Source organism: Vespula vulgaris, chromosome 16 (genome assembly GCF_905475345.1).
Source record: "Vespula vulgaris chromosome 16, iyVesVulg1.1, whole genome shotgun sequence".
NCBI lineage: Eukaryota > Metazoa > Arthropoda > Insecta > Hymenoptera > Vespidae > Vespula > Vespula vulgaris.
Window position 1 is genome coordinate 4,160,625 of NC_066601.1, and position 16,951 is coordinate 4,177,575.

The window sequence follows — 16,951 nt, forward strand, 5'->3', positions numbered from 1 at the left end:
GGGAATAAATAGGGAGTGAACGTTTCACGCGAGTCAACAATGATAAACACAACCATAAATGTTGTCAAAGTGTTTCATAATTCATCAACGAGCAGTATAGTGCGAGTATAACGACGTTTCAAATCGTAATTTCCACGAGTTGCAACGTTATCGTAAGCAACGTTATTATTGAAAGGCAATGTAATGAAATGACGATAATGAAAAATATAATGCTAAAAAATTAGTCGTCCTACGATTCTTTCATTTATCCTAATCAAGAGAAATAAAGAAAAAAAAAAGAAAATGGGAAATAAAAAAAATATTCCACATTGTGGAATCGAGACGTCTTTCTAAATTATCGTTCAACAAGGCAAGAGAAGAAACGTTATTTCGTGGAGAGTCGATCTTCCGTATCGCTTTTCGAAAAAGGAATAGTGGACAGATATATCTCGGAAGATTCCTCTCGCGAGTCTCCGTGTCCGTCGTTTAATTGCCCGAGCTGGATCGTGCCCGTCACCGTCGTGCCAGAACCATTAATTTCATTTAATCGACCGCCCTCTTTACTGCTTTCCGCGCCATTCAGAGATCGAGAGAGAAAGAAAGAGAAAGAGAGAGAAAGAGAGAGAGAGAGAGAGAGAGAGAGAGAGAAATAAAAAAGATAAAAAAAAGAGAAAGAAAGAGAGAGAGAGAAAAAGAGATGAAGCTATAGGTAAACCAATCTTGGAAGAGATCCGTCCTTTCACGCGCGATCACAACCGATTACGTAGAAGAAAACGTTCGAGAGAGAGAGAGAGAGAAGGAAAAGATTTTTAAAAAATATCCAACTTCCCCCTATTTTACACACGTTGGAAAAAAAAGAAAGAAAAACGTCAATAAAGAGGGATTCTAAAAAAAAAAGAAGGGAAAATGATGGTCAGAGTTAAATATTGTAATATCATTTCTCGTTAGAAAAGTTTGACTAGAGAGAAAAACTCTGACGAGAATCAGAAACTAGATCCTTTTCGATAGTTTTCTACGCTCGTACACTTCTTTCTTTTCTTTTTGTATGTGTGTGTGTGTGTTTTTTTATCAAGGATAACAATCGTTCACTTTCTTTTTCAACGAATAAGGGAGTTACGTAGTTCGTGTAACCACGTCGTCCAGCATCGAGCGATGACGTCACCATCGAAGCGAATTCGATTATCCCGTTTCTCGATCGCATTCGAGAAGCACTTGTGATGTGAAAGGACGAATAGTCCTTGTCGTCCTCGAAATTCCTGTGTTCGTGGCGTTTCCTTTGAAGTGGACGAAGAAGAAACTCTCTCGCGCAAAACGATCTTCACTCGATATATACTTATACACACACACACACATATATATATGTATATATATACACGCGTGTATGCACCGAACCACTCGGAAAAGAAGACACATGCACAAACAAAGGCACACGTACACGCACGTACACTTACCCCTCGCGAGTAACATCACAATCTCGATCCATTCTCCTCCATGATCCTTCTCCTCTTACTCCTCTTCACCACCTCCTCTTCCTCCTCCTCCTCCTCCTCCTCTTCCTCCTCCTTCTCCTCCTCCACCTCCTCCTCCTCTCTCTTTCTCTCTCTTTCTTCGTACAGCTCCCTCTTTATCCTCTCTCGAAAGCACCTTCGATGAGTTACTATACTGATTTCGAATCTTAACCGATCACTAATCTATCCTTTCACGATCTTCGAAGAAGATAACTCTGTTATCATCACTTTCTTACAAAAAGACACGCGAAACACGAAATAAGAGAGAGAAAAGATCCCGCGCGACCGCGACTCTCGATCACACGCGTTCTACTGAACTCTCGCGAACTTACGATCCTCCCCACCACCCAACCCTTACTCTCTCCCTCTCTCGATTCCCCTCCTATAACTCGATTCTCTGTCTCTCTTTCTCTAGACGTCTCGCTCTACAACCCTCACCCTACGACTAGGACGAATCAAGCGGGGAAGAACTCTAGGATGTATATGAAAGGAGGGTTGCGTCTGGGCTGAATGATATTTTCGAGGGGTGTATTCCGTTTCTTCGATTGTCGACTGGAAAAAGGCGACGCGTGCATAAGGTTGCTTCGGGATGGAGAACGAAACGAAAAGGAAAGAAAAGGAAATGAACAACGAGAAGAGGGGAAGATAAAGGAAGAAAGGAGGAACGCAGAAGATATGGAACGGAGGGTGAAAACGTGGGGGCGCGCGCGCATTCGCACGCACTACTGGTAGGAGGGGGGGAAGAGTGGAAGAGAGAGAAAAAGAGAAAGAAAAAGAGAGAAAAAGAGAGAGAGACAGAGGGACAGGGAAGGAGAGAGAGAGAGAGAGAGAGAGAGAGAGAGAGAGAGAGAGAGAGAAAGATACAGAAAAACAAAGAGAAAGAGAGAGAGCGAGAACGAGAGAGCGAGAGAAGGAGAGATAGATAAATAGTACTGAAAAAAGAGCTCTATATCGCGAGGACGAGGGAAATCCCGAGCTCAGCGTCCGCGTAGCGACTGGCGCCTGACACCTCCACCCTTCCGACAACAGCCCAACCCTGCCGTCGCGGCGACGGCGGCGACGGCGTGCGCGCCGCGAGCCAAAAGTGGAAGGGTGCCGAGCGGCGAGTGGGGCGCCACCGGGCGCCAACCCCTACTCCTCAACCTTTTCCTCGACCCTTCTCCGCCTATCCCAAAGCGCACGCGCTCGGTCCTAGATTTTCGTCTCGCCTCCTGATTTTTCCTAATAAAAACGTTTGTCTCGGTGAGTGGCCTGCCAGCCGTAGGTACCTATGGTATATCTAACCAAAGTACGTGTACCTTTCCCTTTTTGTTTTGTTTGCTTTTGTTGTACTTTTGTTTTGACTTGACTCGGTTCGCTTTGTTTTGGTTCCCTTTTTTTCTCTCGACTGAGAAAGGATGTTTTATTTCTGTTTTGACCGAGTCCCGATTTGGTACGATCACCTACGTCGTTTTATTTTCTCTTTCTTTTCTCTTGTTATGTGTCAATATCCCTTGGTAAAAACTTGCAGAAGAAGAGGAAGGATTAACCAATCCGATTAATACGAGGTCTCTCGAATGTCTGGAAAAAAAGAACGAAACGAGATTAATTTGATAGAAATGTTTGATGCGTGGAATTATTAATGATATACGTATAATATATTCAATGACCCGTTTGAATACCTTCGGAAATTGGAAATTTGCTGGATTTTTTATTAGAAATTTCTTACTTAAAAGAGTAAAAGTTTTCAAATAGAATGACTTCGATGTTCTTTAACCAAAGCGAATCGACGGGTGAAAATTTCGTCGCTACGAGTCCGTGCAAACGAAAAAAAAAAAAAAGAGAGATTTGCAAATGGATTTGAAGCTGGAAAGCTGTGAAATATGTTTTCCGACGAAAGCTTACGGACTATAAAATGTACGATGGTGGTACGAGAAAAAGGGAAAGGGAGAAAAAGAAATAGAGAAAAATAAAAAGAGTAAGAGAGAGAGAGAGAGAGAGAGAGAGAGAGAGTGAGCAATCGTGTAAAAGTGAACTACGAAACGTCGTAGTTCGAACGTTATTATTCGAGCTTGTCGTACTTTGGTGAACGAAAAGAGCACATTGAAAATAGGCGCGGTAATCGGAAACGAAGAGACCGCAGATTCGCCTTCGCCTGGTTTCGTCGACGGACCTATCCTTACTAAAATTCGAGATACTAGGACTGTTGCCAAATAGCGAGAATAAAATAGAAACATGTTGGAAACGTTCCCTCTCTCTTTCTTTCTCCGTCTCTGTCTCTGTTTATGTTTATCTCTCTGTCTCTGTCTCCCTCTCTCTCTCTCTCTCTCTCTCTCTCTATAACAAAGAACCTATTTAAGACAACGTTACCCTTGTTACAAATATTGTAAGATTATCAATTCGTAGTACATTTCATTTGTTGTTAAATCGTTCTTAAAAGAAATCGAATTATTCCTTTGAGAGAATGAATGATTTCGTTCCGTATCTTCGTTTCCTGAAACTAGCGAACGAATTCTAATACGATTTTAATGTTTCATGAAATTAAAATAGATAATAAATGGTGCACGGAGTATTTTAAAGAAAATTATGCATTTGAAGAAAATTAATCCAAAGGAAATAAAATGAATGAGTACGATATCTTATCGATATTTCACAGCAAAGATGAGAAATGTGAAAATAACTTTCCTTACTTAGAAACTTTGTATATACATATATACATATGTAGTAAGTACATACAATACCTACTTACGAAGCGTGTTTCACGTAACACCGCTTATTCGCTTTTAATAAGCCCCAAGGAGACATTACGACGTGGAACGTACGATGAGTATTTCCACTTTATAAATTGAAAGCCAAATCCGGCCGAAGCGTTTTCTCATTTAACTGAAACATCTTTCTCGTCGACTCGCGCGAGAATTAAACGACGTAGTAAATTGATGGTCTCTCTCTTTCTCTCTTTCTCTCTCTCTCTCTCTCTCTTTCTGTGTGTGTATCTCTCTCTTTCTCTCTCGATCTATCTACTTTCTATCTCTTTACTCTGAAAACTCAGTATGACAAGTATATGCAGGATATTTACAACATAACTATCTGTAAATATACTAACGTCAAGCATATTTCCGGGCTCACGGCTGGTACCGTCGGTGTCGGCTCTTTCTCTCTCTCTCTTTCTCTCTCTCTATCTCCCTCCCCCTCATATTTATACTTTACACCAGAACCACGCCACGTTAAATCGTATTTTCTCCTACTATTCTCGTCTCTAACGCATCGTTTCATACGAATCGAATGGGACGATGGAACATTTTTTAACGCTTCTTTACCTCTTCTGTAAGAGAGAGAGAGAGAGAGAGAGAGAGAGAGGACAGGGGAGACAGAAAAAAAGAAAAAGAGTCGTCGAGGACAGAAGAAATCGTCGTCTCTCGTTTCGGTCACCGAATTTCAGTCGTCCCGAGCCACGTTTCGGGCTCCCTACCAAAAGCAGTCTATCCGATCTCATACAAAAAGAAAAGAGTAAGACTTCTTCTCTAAAAGTTTTCCCTTCTCCAAGACATTTAGCAGAAAGTAATAATTAATGGTTCATGGTAAAGAAAAAGTTTACTGGCAAACAGACCAATAAACTCTTTGAACGTACCACCGATTATATCCTTCGCGATTTAATAAAGATCCGAGTTACTAAGGAAAACGATAGTCGAGATAAGTATTCGAGTCGCATCCAAGTTTTTAATCATCAGTCAGATCCGACGTAATTCGATATTTTCGATAATAAGCGATATAAAGTAATAGATTATCATTCTGTAATTAAACTCGAGTTAATTGCTTCGATAACAATATCGAGCCAATCGAACTAACTTACGTCGAATTCGGAAACTAATCTTTGAAATTTGGCGGGCAACATATCAGGCGTCGCAAATTCACGAAACTAATTAATTCCATTTCTATTCGAATAAACTCGCATTGAGAATTCTAAAGTCTCGTTTTGGACTCGAGTATAGAAGGTGCGAGAACGAGGATGCATTATTGGCGCTCAGCCTCGTTCGTAACCCATCGTTTTTCTCTTTCACGTTTTTCTCTTTCCGTTCACCTCCGTCGAGGTGCACACTTCGATCGTTCTTCATGACGTTTACAATACTTTTTTTCCTCTCCATATCGAAGTACACAAATCTTTTCACGCTCTAATTGACGCCCGTTGTCGATCGTATTCTTCGTTTCCTCGTACGGATGGCTTTTGTGATTTTTCCTTCCATCTACCATTCTCTTTCTACGAAACTTTCCGTGTTCGTTCGATTACAGATCGTCCTATCTACCACCTCCTACGTATCGATCAGTTCGATAAAAATCCGTTGTCCGACCAACGCAATCCTCTCGAACGAATAGCAAAAAAAATACCGTACAGGGGCTTTACAATCCCTATTCATTTCTGATGAAAACTACAAAATTCATTTTGATATTATTTCATAAAAAAAGCCAATGTAACAACGGAATATCCACAGATTTACAAAATCATAAAGCAGAAGAAAGTAAAAGGAAGTGAATGAGTTATGTGCGTGTGTGTGCGTGCGCGCGAATAGAAATGAAAAATGAGTCTATAGTAATGAAATGGTCTTTTTCGTTCAGTTTGTTAATATTTTTTTTCTTCTTTTTTTTTTTTTTGGCAATCCATCCTCGACCGATATATCAATACATGTTTTTTCAACGTTGACTATTTATTTTATAATAAAAGAAAAATTTTTTTTAAAACAGAACAAAATAGTGAAAGAGGATGAGGTAATTTCAGTCGGGCAGATAGAATTGGCTCGAGCTCGACGAAAAATTTAAACCGACTTGTTTCAACGATGTCCAGAGATTGTTGAAGTGTCTGCATGGATGCATTTTCGCTCGTTCCTAGCCGAGTTTGTGGAAAAATGGAAATGGCAAACGTGGACGCTATTACGTGTCGACTTCTATCTCCGATTCTACCGAGTACAGTTCTTCGTAAGTGGATCTTGCGTTTTCCGAAGCTTGTTTCTTTAAAGATGTGTGCGCGAATAAAGAAAACAAGAGAAAATAGAAAGAAAGGAAAAGAGGAAAAAGAAAAAGGAAAGAACAAGGAAAAAGAAAAACCGAGAAAGGATCGTAACGTTTAAAAGAGAATGCAAATGGAAGGAGCTTTAACGTTGGCATAAAATTTTCATTGACCGTTTAAAGTGTCTCGTTTAAATATAATCGAAAGGCCATTGTATGTAACAACCGTGCTTGTAAAAATTTAAACAAAAGAAAAATAGTCGATTTAAAAACGTGTCCACATATGATGCAATATACAACATATAGAAAAATAAATAAAATAAAAGGCAAAGCGATCGAATATGCAACAAACAATCTGATAGAAATGTGCGTGTGCATGGGTGCGCGTGCACGTTTGTGTGCGCGCGTGATTCGTGTTTTACGTGTTTACTATAATAATGACTAGTATTGAAGTTACATCGTTGACAATACGTCGTTACGTCTACTATTGTCGTTATCGGATTAAGTAGAACATTAAGTTATTCAAATGATTCTATACCCCTAGCTATATCCTGCCTAGGATTTTGCAGATGATAAACTTCGATAAGAGAAACTGAGTTTGAATGGCATTAGGAAGAACGATTCACGATGATTTATTACTTCATAAAACTGTCTCGTTTCGTTCCTCTCCTTTCTCATCTTTTTGTTTTTTGATAACTCAGGTAATAAACGAACTTGGCAAATCGTTTCAAAGAACGTACTTTGCATAATTGCTATTCAACTCTCTGGAAGTTCGTCTCACTTTCCGTAATAGGAAAAGCATCGTCCTGTCCTCTCTCCCTCTCTCTCTCTCTCTCTCTCCCTCTCTGTCTATCTATCCACCTATCTATCCACCTATCTACCTATCTATCTATCTATCTATCTATATTTCTATTTCTCATCTTGTCAAGAGATATGAATCAAAATGTTTTAATAGAAGACGATCAATGAACAAAGTGTATTGAATGCGGACAAGATGTAACAATTATTATCGCAGAATAGCACGACATACGTCGGCTCGTACGATAGATCTAACCGTCAGCAGAATGCAATTAATCAAATCGCGCGTTCTACCCCTTTATCGTGGGTTACATAAACTTGACTTAGACTAATTATCGTCAATGGTAACACGACACGGATTAAAGTGCGAGAAACGTCGCTCGTGCTTCGTGCACGCGAAACGAGCTGAAATCATTTCATTCCTCTATCTCTCTGACCGATGATAAATCAGAATCCAGCTGAGAGCATTATTAGTAAAATAAAATAAAATCGTTATCGTTCTAAATATCGACGGTATCGAAGAAAGTTGATTTAAATGTAATAAATGACTTATCTACGAAACCCAACACAATTTTTTCACAACAGGCAATTCTTTATCGGTATATACATTAACATTGAAAAAACATTACGGAAAAGGGATTTTTGAAAACGTCGAGGAAGTAAATTTCTCGCCTTCTCTGTAAGATTGACTCGGTCTACGAATTAGCAATTCAAATATCCGGAAGTACATTCGTAGGATCGCGGTGGATTAAAGTGTCAAGCCAACTCCTGTATTGGCTGAAAGCGATGGCTCGGACGACTTCGTTCACTCCGTGAATTATGTAGACATCGGTGTGCAGCAACGGCCGTTATCGACGAAAATCGGGTCACGAACGGGCGTAGCCATGTACAGAGTAAGCAAGAGGATAAGAGAGAGAGCGAGAGAGAGAGAGAGAGAGAGAGAGAGAGACTACTCCCCGAAATGTGCCCTTAATATTAAACCCTTCGAGCGAAGAACACAACTACGGCAATGTCTCTTCTCGCGTTTCAAACTCTCTCCTTACGGCACGAGCCACCGTAATAATTTATTACAAAGAATTTCTTCTTTTTATTTATAAAACGATGTGGAGCTTACGATCGCAAAAGATTTGTTCGATCTTCTGATCGTAAGCATTTGTAACGTGCTCGACTTACGCCAAAGAACGTACACAAGTATACCTTATATCCTCCCACCTTCCTTCTTCTTCATTCCACTCTCTATGTCTCTCTTTCTCTTTCTCTCTCTCTACTTCTTTCAAAGAATATTACCCTCTCGATCGATGAAAGAAAAATTGGAACAAAGATCCGAGATATCGAAGTTCTTTTCAAGAAAGAACCGAGCTTGATCGATTATTACAAGGAAATCGACATTCCGCGAGTCAAGACGCAAGCTGGTGAAATACAAAGGATCTGGAATGTCTCTCGTATATCTCTGTTTCTATCTTTTTCTGTTTTTCTTCTAAAGAAAAGATAGTTTACAAAAAGTATAAAAATATGAACAGTTTGCAAGTACATAACGATTTACTTTCGAGCTTGCGTTGGACGACCACTCTTTTCCTTTGCTGCTAATGTCCCAAATGAGCAATACGATTATAAAGATCTCTCTCTCTCTCTCTGACGTTGGGTTACAAAGGCGAAACGAAACTTAACTTTATTCCAACTACGTTCGTGTATGGGCGCGTAACGCGGCCGCTTTGCGGCACAGCGAATTTCTCGTCGTTAGATTAAATGTATTACGCGAAAGAGAAGCAACCCTTTTTATATCTTTCTCTCTCACTTTCTCCACACCTGTCTCTGTCTCTTTCTTTCTCCATCAAGCTCTAGAGAGTTTCTTTTCCTTCCTTCTCTCTTTCTCTTTCCCCCTCTCACTCTCTCGTCTTCTCTGTCTCATAGTGGCATCCTCTCCACGTGGCAAGCCGCGGTCTGGTTATTGTCGAATTCAATTACGATTTTGCGAAGAGGAAACGCGGTTGCGGTGCGCCGAGCAACTTTGACGAAGGTCGTAACGGCGTCTCCTTCATGAGAGCCGCAGGGCTTGTTGTTATTTGATCGACGAGAGCGACATGACCGTACCAAAAAGAGAGCTCAACCCTTATCGAATATTCCTCGTTCAGTGAATAATTTTCGAAGCATATGCAACGATAACGAGGTAAGGGACGAATATGCGACGATGGAAGAACGAGCGCAAAATGTGCTGATAAATGACAAGATACTTTCCAAGAAAAATATTATCGAAAAAAAAAATTTTTTATATATATATATATATTTGTGTATAAGAAAAAAGAAAAAGAGATAAAGTTAATAGTCGGAAATAAATCACTTTGTTTTCTGAATTATGAAAAAAGATAAATGTCACGAAAACTGAAGAACGCAGTTTGAATTATTTGCCTTCGAATACATCTATCTTCGGGTTCATTTTTCACTGGAAATTGTTATTTTAGGTAACTTAATTTATTTCGTTCTATGTTATATAAATATCGGTAGAGATATATGGAGATCGAGAAAACGAATTGAAATTCGTACCTGCTCGTTCTCGATAAACGTCCATATAGCGTAACATTAATTTCGAAACGTAATCGATCGATCGACGATCAGTTAGCGTCGAGCAGAACGTTTGAGCCTCGATTCCATAGGATATTTTCGTTCGCACTGCTGACTGAGAATGCTCGTAGACGTCGAGGTAAGCCGACGGCTCATATCGGTACGATCGATGCGTCACGATATAGCTCGGTAACTACATTATCGCGTTTAGTGCTTGGACTCGATCGTGATTTATACCTATCGAGGTACCTATACCTTCTCACGACGAAAATTACGATAACCAGAGCTTTAATCGTTTTCAAATCGCATTGTAATTTATCGTCCGAACGATCGAATTCTACGATTAATAGGAATTCAAGGAATCAAAAGGACGATGATCTAATCGAACCTCGCAAATGATCGCGTGGATTAAAAGAGCTTTTCCCGTGATTAAAATCGACGTTAAACTATTACTTTAGAAAATTTCATCCGATCCTCTATGATCAAGCATATCTATTATTTCCTTTCTCCTTTTTTTTTAAATGTAAAAATTATTTTCAATTTGAAAACGGAACACGAATGAAATATAAAAAAAGAAAATGAGTATTCTCTCTGGAGCAAATTAAATTACGACCTTAATCATTCAAAAATCACGACACGTAATACCCGATCCACTCGCTCTCTTTCTAATCATCTTGATACAAGAAAAAATAATCCTGGAACGTTGAACAACGTGTGACGAGACTTCAATTATACCGTTGCAAGTTCTAACGAATCTTTGACTAAAAGACATCAAACATACGGCATGGAATATGTCGTATTAAATTAATAATCGAGTAAAAAGGTTCAATATCCTGTCCAACGTTTTCATATTACCTTTACGCTCGCGATGAATTTTATAGCAATGTGTACGAAATGATATATATAGACACGTGTACGTACGTTTACGTCGTTAAACGATAATAAATCCGAGTGTGCTACGTTAATTCGCAGACGCCTTTAATGGACGGCACGGATTTAAAAGGCGTAGAACGAACTCCGTCTCTCTCTCTCTCTCTCTCTCTCCCTTGAATCCGACCATTGCTTTAATGGTTTATAAAAGAGAGAGAGAGAGAGAGAGGGTAGAAGCTGTAATCGGGAAAAGGATAAATCTTCGTTACAACACGCTTCCAACGAAACCCAGCGCTCGGTAGGTGGAATTGATACGACGCGACTACGCTGCCAGTATTTCGCGAATAATTAACGTCGTTAATGCGAGACGCAAGTAATAACATGAGGACTACGACGAGGACGAGTAGAAGGAGGATATAACACGAGGAGAACGTAGAGACGAAGGGGTAAAACGACGTTGCTAGAACACTGAAATAGGAATGACGTCGACCAAGTGAATTTGACTGTGAAATGAGCCACTGGGGAAGGACGCGTGCTGTGATTTCGAAGGATTAAACGGACTTCGAGAGGGCGGCCACCTTTCCTTTCCTTCCTCTCCCTTCATCCCTTCTCTCACTCTCTCTCTATCTCTCTCTCTTTCTCTCCCTCCTATTTCTCTCCCTTTCCTTATCTATATATTTAATGGATCCTTGCCAAGATCAAAGAGCCAAATTCGTAGTACTTTGAATAGTTAGATAGTAATCAAGTATCTAGCGATTCCTTGTAACATTTGTTGACAATGTTTCCCATGAATAATGTCAGGTTAAATCTGTACTCCATTTTTCACGATAAAAATATCCTTGATATCAATTATTTTTTATAAATGAAATTACACGCGCACCCGCATGAGAAATACGAAAGGAGAAATATTGAATATCCTGAAGAACGTATCCTCGAGTAATCACAATCTGGATTTTTTATCGCATGCTTCATAAATATTCATTAAACAATGTCTTAACAATTAACGCGACTCCCAAAATCCAAATGCTCGACCTTGGCATTCACGAATCGATCTTTTTTTTTTTGCTACAATTGCATCGCTCTTTCTTCCGATCTTTTCTTACCGAACGATGAGATCCTTTATACATGACTGCGGACTTTGTCCTGACTTCTTCAAAGAAGAACACCAGGACGAGATTGGATCTCGAAGAATATTGCCCGGTGACATCGAAATTCTCTCAAATATAACGCGACCCATTTCGCTAGAACGACCTCAAGGCCCGTCCTCTCGCCCATTTTACTTCCGTTTCTTAAATTATTTCCGCTTTTGCGAATATTTAACCTAGAAGCCGAGTTATTAATTTGTTACTCACTCGTTCTACATTTTATTAATCATCCATTTTGTTAATAAATAATTTCAAACGAAAGGTCAAAGCTATTCCATTATTCCTTTGGCAAACTCCATTTCTAAATCACGATATAGTATAATAAAGATGTTTAAACGAAGCATTCCACGATAATATTAATACGATAATTCCCTATTATACGTGTCCTGATAATCTAGAAAAAAAAAATTTTTTTAAAAAGCACGAATTCGAGCAAAAGCATTTTCCGTCACGCACTATTCCATTCAATATTATTATTCCTACATATTCTTGATCAAACGTATCGAATGACCATTCGTAGTATAAATCATGCAAATATCTTGATAAAAGAGGAAGGAAAAAAGAGGAAAACATCTTCTCTTAGTTCGAAGGGAGGAGAAGAGAGAAAAGATAACATCGTTGGATTAGCATACCCTTACGTTTTCAAAGGCAGTCACGACATAATTCAGACATATCTAACAAAATTCCGAGTAGCGGTACTATAAGGAAAGAAGAAGAAGAAGAAGAAGAAGAAGGAGAATAAGACGAAGGAGGAGGAGAAGAAGGAGAAAGAGGAGGAGGAGGAGGGGAAGGAGGAGGAAGAAAAGCAGCATAAGAAAAGAAGAAAGAGGATAAAGGTCAAAAGCGTCGGAAAAATTTCCAAGAGAGCAAGCTCCGATTATATCCGGACACCTTACAAGCGGGAATTTCAAAAGGAAGGCGAAACTGTCAGGACAGCTCGCCGTAAGTCATTTCTTTTACTCTCTATTTCTTTCTTTCTCTCTCTCGCTCGCTTTTGGTTAGCTATTCGCGAAGAGTAGACACTCATAACTCGTTTAAGTGAATACACAAAGGGGAAACATTTAAACTCGAGCTAAATGTTTTTTACTCGCTCAACGTTATTCTCTTCCCTCCTTTTTTCTTCCTCTTTCTCCTCTTTTCCTCCTCTTTTTTTTTGCTTCTTTATTCCTTTTTTTTTGTTATTTTTTTTTTATTGTTATTATCATTATTATTACTATTTTTTTATTCGGTGAAATTTCATGGAAAAATGCGACGGAAGTTTTCGGTCGAGCTTTCTAGCCGTTTCTGAAAGCCACATGATTTATCGTTCCGGCTGCCCTCTTAATGTCTCCTTCGGTCCGACGAGATCGACGATCCTCTTCGAAAGGCGAACACCTTCGTCACGATTTACTCGTTGAGGTCGATCCCATTTTCTTCGAACGCGATAGCTCGCGTGTCACCATCCCATGGGGATAAAGAGAACAAGAGATAAAGAAAAAGAAATCGAATTAATGCGACGACCGGATAATCATCGTTCTCTCCTAACTACGAATTTTCACGTTAACGTTCCAAGTTTCGAAATGATAGGATGTATATAAAAAATGGAGTAACGTAAAGACAATGATGACTTTGATAAAACGAGAAAGAGAAAAATTGAAAAGTATTGCTCCTCTCCTCCTTGTTCGTACAGCTTCAAACACTTTACAAGTTTTATTACGATATCTTCTACGTATCTACATCGAAGACAGAGATCTTTTCTCGTATTCCATAATACAATACTTTACGAAAGAGAAGGAGACGTTGATATCGATATTTTCTTAGTATCGATAGTTCCTACACGTAGGTATAGGTATAACAATATCGATATGATGCATCGGATCATACTAGTATCGATGTTATAAATTTTCTCTTATTGGAACCTTAACACTCATAGAGAGAAAGAGAGAGAGAGAGAGAGAGAGAGAGAGAGAGAGAGAGGAAGAAGAGAAGCGAAGATGAAAAGAAATTTGATCTTAAAATCTCTTTGAAATGTCATTGGAATTTGAAAAGAATTTATTTAATAAGGCATACGGTATTCCAACTATCATCGAGTCGTGACAAGGATTTTTTCCATAAATAAAATATTAAAATCATTTTGAAATATTTTTTGACCGATCGATGCTATTTCATCCTTCATCTTCTCCGTAAAGAAATTAAAATCAATATCGATGCGAGGGCTCGACTTCGCTTGTGACGTTAAACGAATAGTCGAGAAACATTCGGGTACGTCGAACGTATTAATTAATTTATTTCGTCGTTTCTCGGCGTAAGCCGAAAACCTCTTAAACCAATAAAGTCTTCAGACCAAATTTAAACCATATTCTACAGCGAGAAAGCGGTGCCGAAGTTTCGGTGCAACGCGCTGATTGTATTGCCGCATCCGCTTTGTCGTTTCTCGCTGGTGGGGGAGCAACGATTTTACAAAAGACCGATTCGACGAACTAGTGCAATTATTATAGAGGGAGTTTCGTAAACGAGGAGCAAACGAGTGAGTACTCTTCGTACCTACGCGAAGTATATCACTTACATCTGCATATGTATATATATATTCGTACAAACACCCATACTGATACATTTACACATATACATACAAGTCTATCTACATTTACGGTATTTAGACGTCCTTTGGCAGTCGTAATCAGCAATGGCAAAGGTTAAAATGGTGAGGCTGATGTTACTAATTTCCCATGAACCGCGCGTGCAACCGTGTCAAAGTTTCTCTCTCTCTCTCCCTCTCTTTCTCAGTCCTCTCTCGAAGTTTCAAAGCGAACTCACGATACATCCTCGCCACCTCGGTTATACCTTTCCGTTCCAGCTCGTTTTAGCTTCTACGTTTCTGTATGCGCGTGTCGCTGCATTATGTTTTAGGAAAGAAAAAGTATTTTCCGAAAATAAAACAGTAATATTAGATTCTTCGATCGCAACTATTAATTCAATAATTCGATACATTACGTAGAGATTCGAATAGATAATTATTCGAGATAATTTAATTATCATCGAATTCGTAACATCTATATATAGTCGTATTCTATTGTACTGTAGATGCAGCTTATTAATTATTTAACTAAATCTATACACGTATATTTCGTTAATACGATACGAGTTAATTTCTATTTGGATAGACAACAAAACACGTACCTTCGTAAATTAATAATTAATATCAGCTCTCAACGTCGATGACAAACATCCTAATCGTGTAGACGCGCAACTTGTATTTCTCGATTCATAGGAATTACATCGTTGTTGAAATCGATCTTCTGAAGAGGGAATTCGAAAGACGAGAAGTGGTTAGTCCCTAACGTGGTCTGACTCTATTATTATCAGTGACGTAGCAAGTAACGATAAAGTTCGGCGCCGTCTGCTCTGACGGATAACTGTGAAGCGGACACATCGTCGAAAGTTCGAAACATCCTCTCTCTTTCCCCCTTCGTCCTCTCTATTCGATATCCTACGAAGAGATATCTAGGACTTGGAATATTCAGTGAGTGTAAGTATCGAGCATGCCAGAATACATACCATTTCCAAATCCCATGGGCAATAACCACTATCTAGAAGGAGCCAACACGTGCTCATTCGCTTTCTTCTTGATCAGAAACAAGGGAAAGGTCAAAGGAGAAGTCCACGTCCACTAATTTTCGGAGATTTACCACTTTCGGATTTCCGATATCCCAAAAAGGTCTACTACGTTGGCTCGTCCCATTTCCCAATACTCCAGAGTTTCTTCTCCCTCCTTTCTTTCTCTCTCTCTCTCTCTCTCTCTCTCTCTCTCTCTCTCTCTATTTTTCTCTTTATTCTTTCTTTCAGCCGCAAAAAGCCACGTCGTCGTCGTCGTCGTCGTCGCTGTGTCTCCCGCAAACGAGACTCGAAGGAAGGGAGTAAGTCCGGAAGAGCAAAAGCTTCGGGTTAAAGCTTAGAAACTCGGTATCCAGGTCACACCCTGAGCTCGGCAAGAGCGTGGGATTTTCTGTGGTGACAGGTATCGGAGAGGGAAAGAGACAGAGATAGGGAAAGAGAGAGAGAGAGAAGAAGACGGAAAGAACGTGGCCAGAGACAAGATGACCGTAGTCTCGCCATTGTCTAATTTCAAGAAGGGTTCTGCCAAGAGAAGCGAGCAAGGATGTTCCTTGAATCTTTGATGCTTTTTCGCCGATGTTCTTTCGAACGTCTGACGGAATCTCGTCGACTCGTTGATTTTCAATGCCCCTGCTGCTGTCGTTTGCTGAAATAGACTTTTCAACGAGATATATAAGATCGTGCCTCCTTCGAAATCGTAAGAATTTGTAAAGGTTATCGAAAAATATGCCAATAAAAATAAAATCGATTATAAACGTTATCACCGGTTCACGACTTTAGTTGTAAAGTAACGATAAATAATAAAGTTATAGATGCACGAACGATTACAAACGATGTAAACAATAATTGTTATTTTTGTACATCTTCAAATATTAAAAAAGAAAGATGGTAATTTTAATAGAATAAAACGCTTTAATGGAATATGCAAAACACAGAGTCTATTACAATCTTCGATAATGGCCATGATTGGAAACGAATCGATTCCTCTAGTTTGCGTAATTCGTAACGAGAATATCGATCGATCGTAGGACGTCAAATATTTAAACGTCGAAATGATCGCGTCAACCGAGAGCCATTGCAAAGCCGCGAAACGCATATACGTGTGTGCGAGTGTGTCTGACAGGTAAAGGCTTTAATCCGCGACGTATACAATGTAAGACACGACAATACCCAATCTATCTCGATTAGAACGTGGATATTGTGATTGAATGCTAAAGGCAAAATGACGAAAGCAAATGGGTTTGATAGAATAGGATTTACTCCCAAAGTTTCTGGACGTTGTAGGTCAAGGAATCCTTCTTGCGAGATCTTGATCGTTTAATTAATATCGAATAGGATGATCGTCACGGTCTCGGAATAATGTGATTACGTGTAACCTCGTACGTATAAAATTTTAAGAGAAACGTGTAACGCGATTGAAATAATAACGGAGTAAGATAATCGATTCTAAATAAGATATTCGAGTGAAATCATGAAATTTGAAGGAAAATAAAAGAATTTAAAATAATATCGTGAAATATCTAT

General features: G+C 39.3%; 1 protein-coding gene across 21 annotated transcripts in view; it reads right to left on the minus strand.

Annotated features, from left to right (window-relative positions):
- Positions 1–16,951, minus strand: part of LOC127069703 (leucine-rich repeat-containing protein 24-like) — a 152,976-nt gene that overhangs the window by 130,674 nt on the left and 5,351 nt on the right. For 11 of the 21 annotated variants that reach the window (XM_051007039.1, XM_051007031.1, XM_051007037.1 and 8 more), the window contains exons 1-3: positions 14,993–16,228; positions 2,786–3,047; positions 1,431–2,708 (exon numbers count right to left, since the gene is read on the minus strand). The gene's annotated coding sequence lies outside the window, so the exon portion shown is untranslated. Of the gene's footprint in view, positions 1–1,430; positions 2,709–2,785; positions 3,048–14,992; positions 16,261–16,951 lie in introns of those variants that run through there. The other 10 variants (XR_007783673.1, XR_007783674.1, XR_007783672.1 and 7 more) reach the window with 5 other exon arrangements.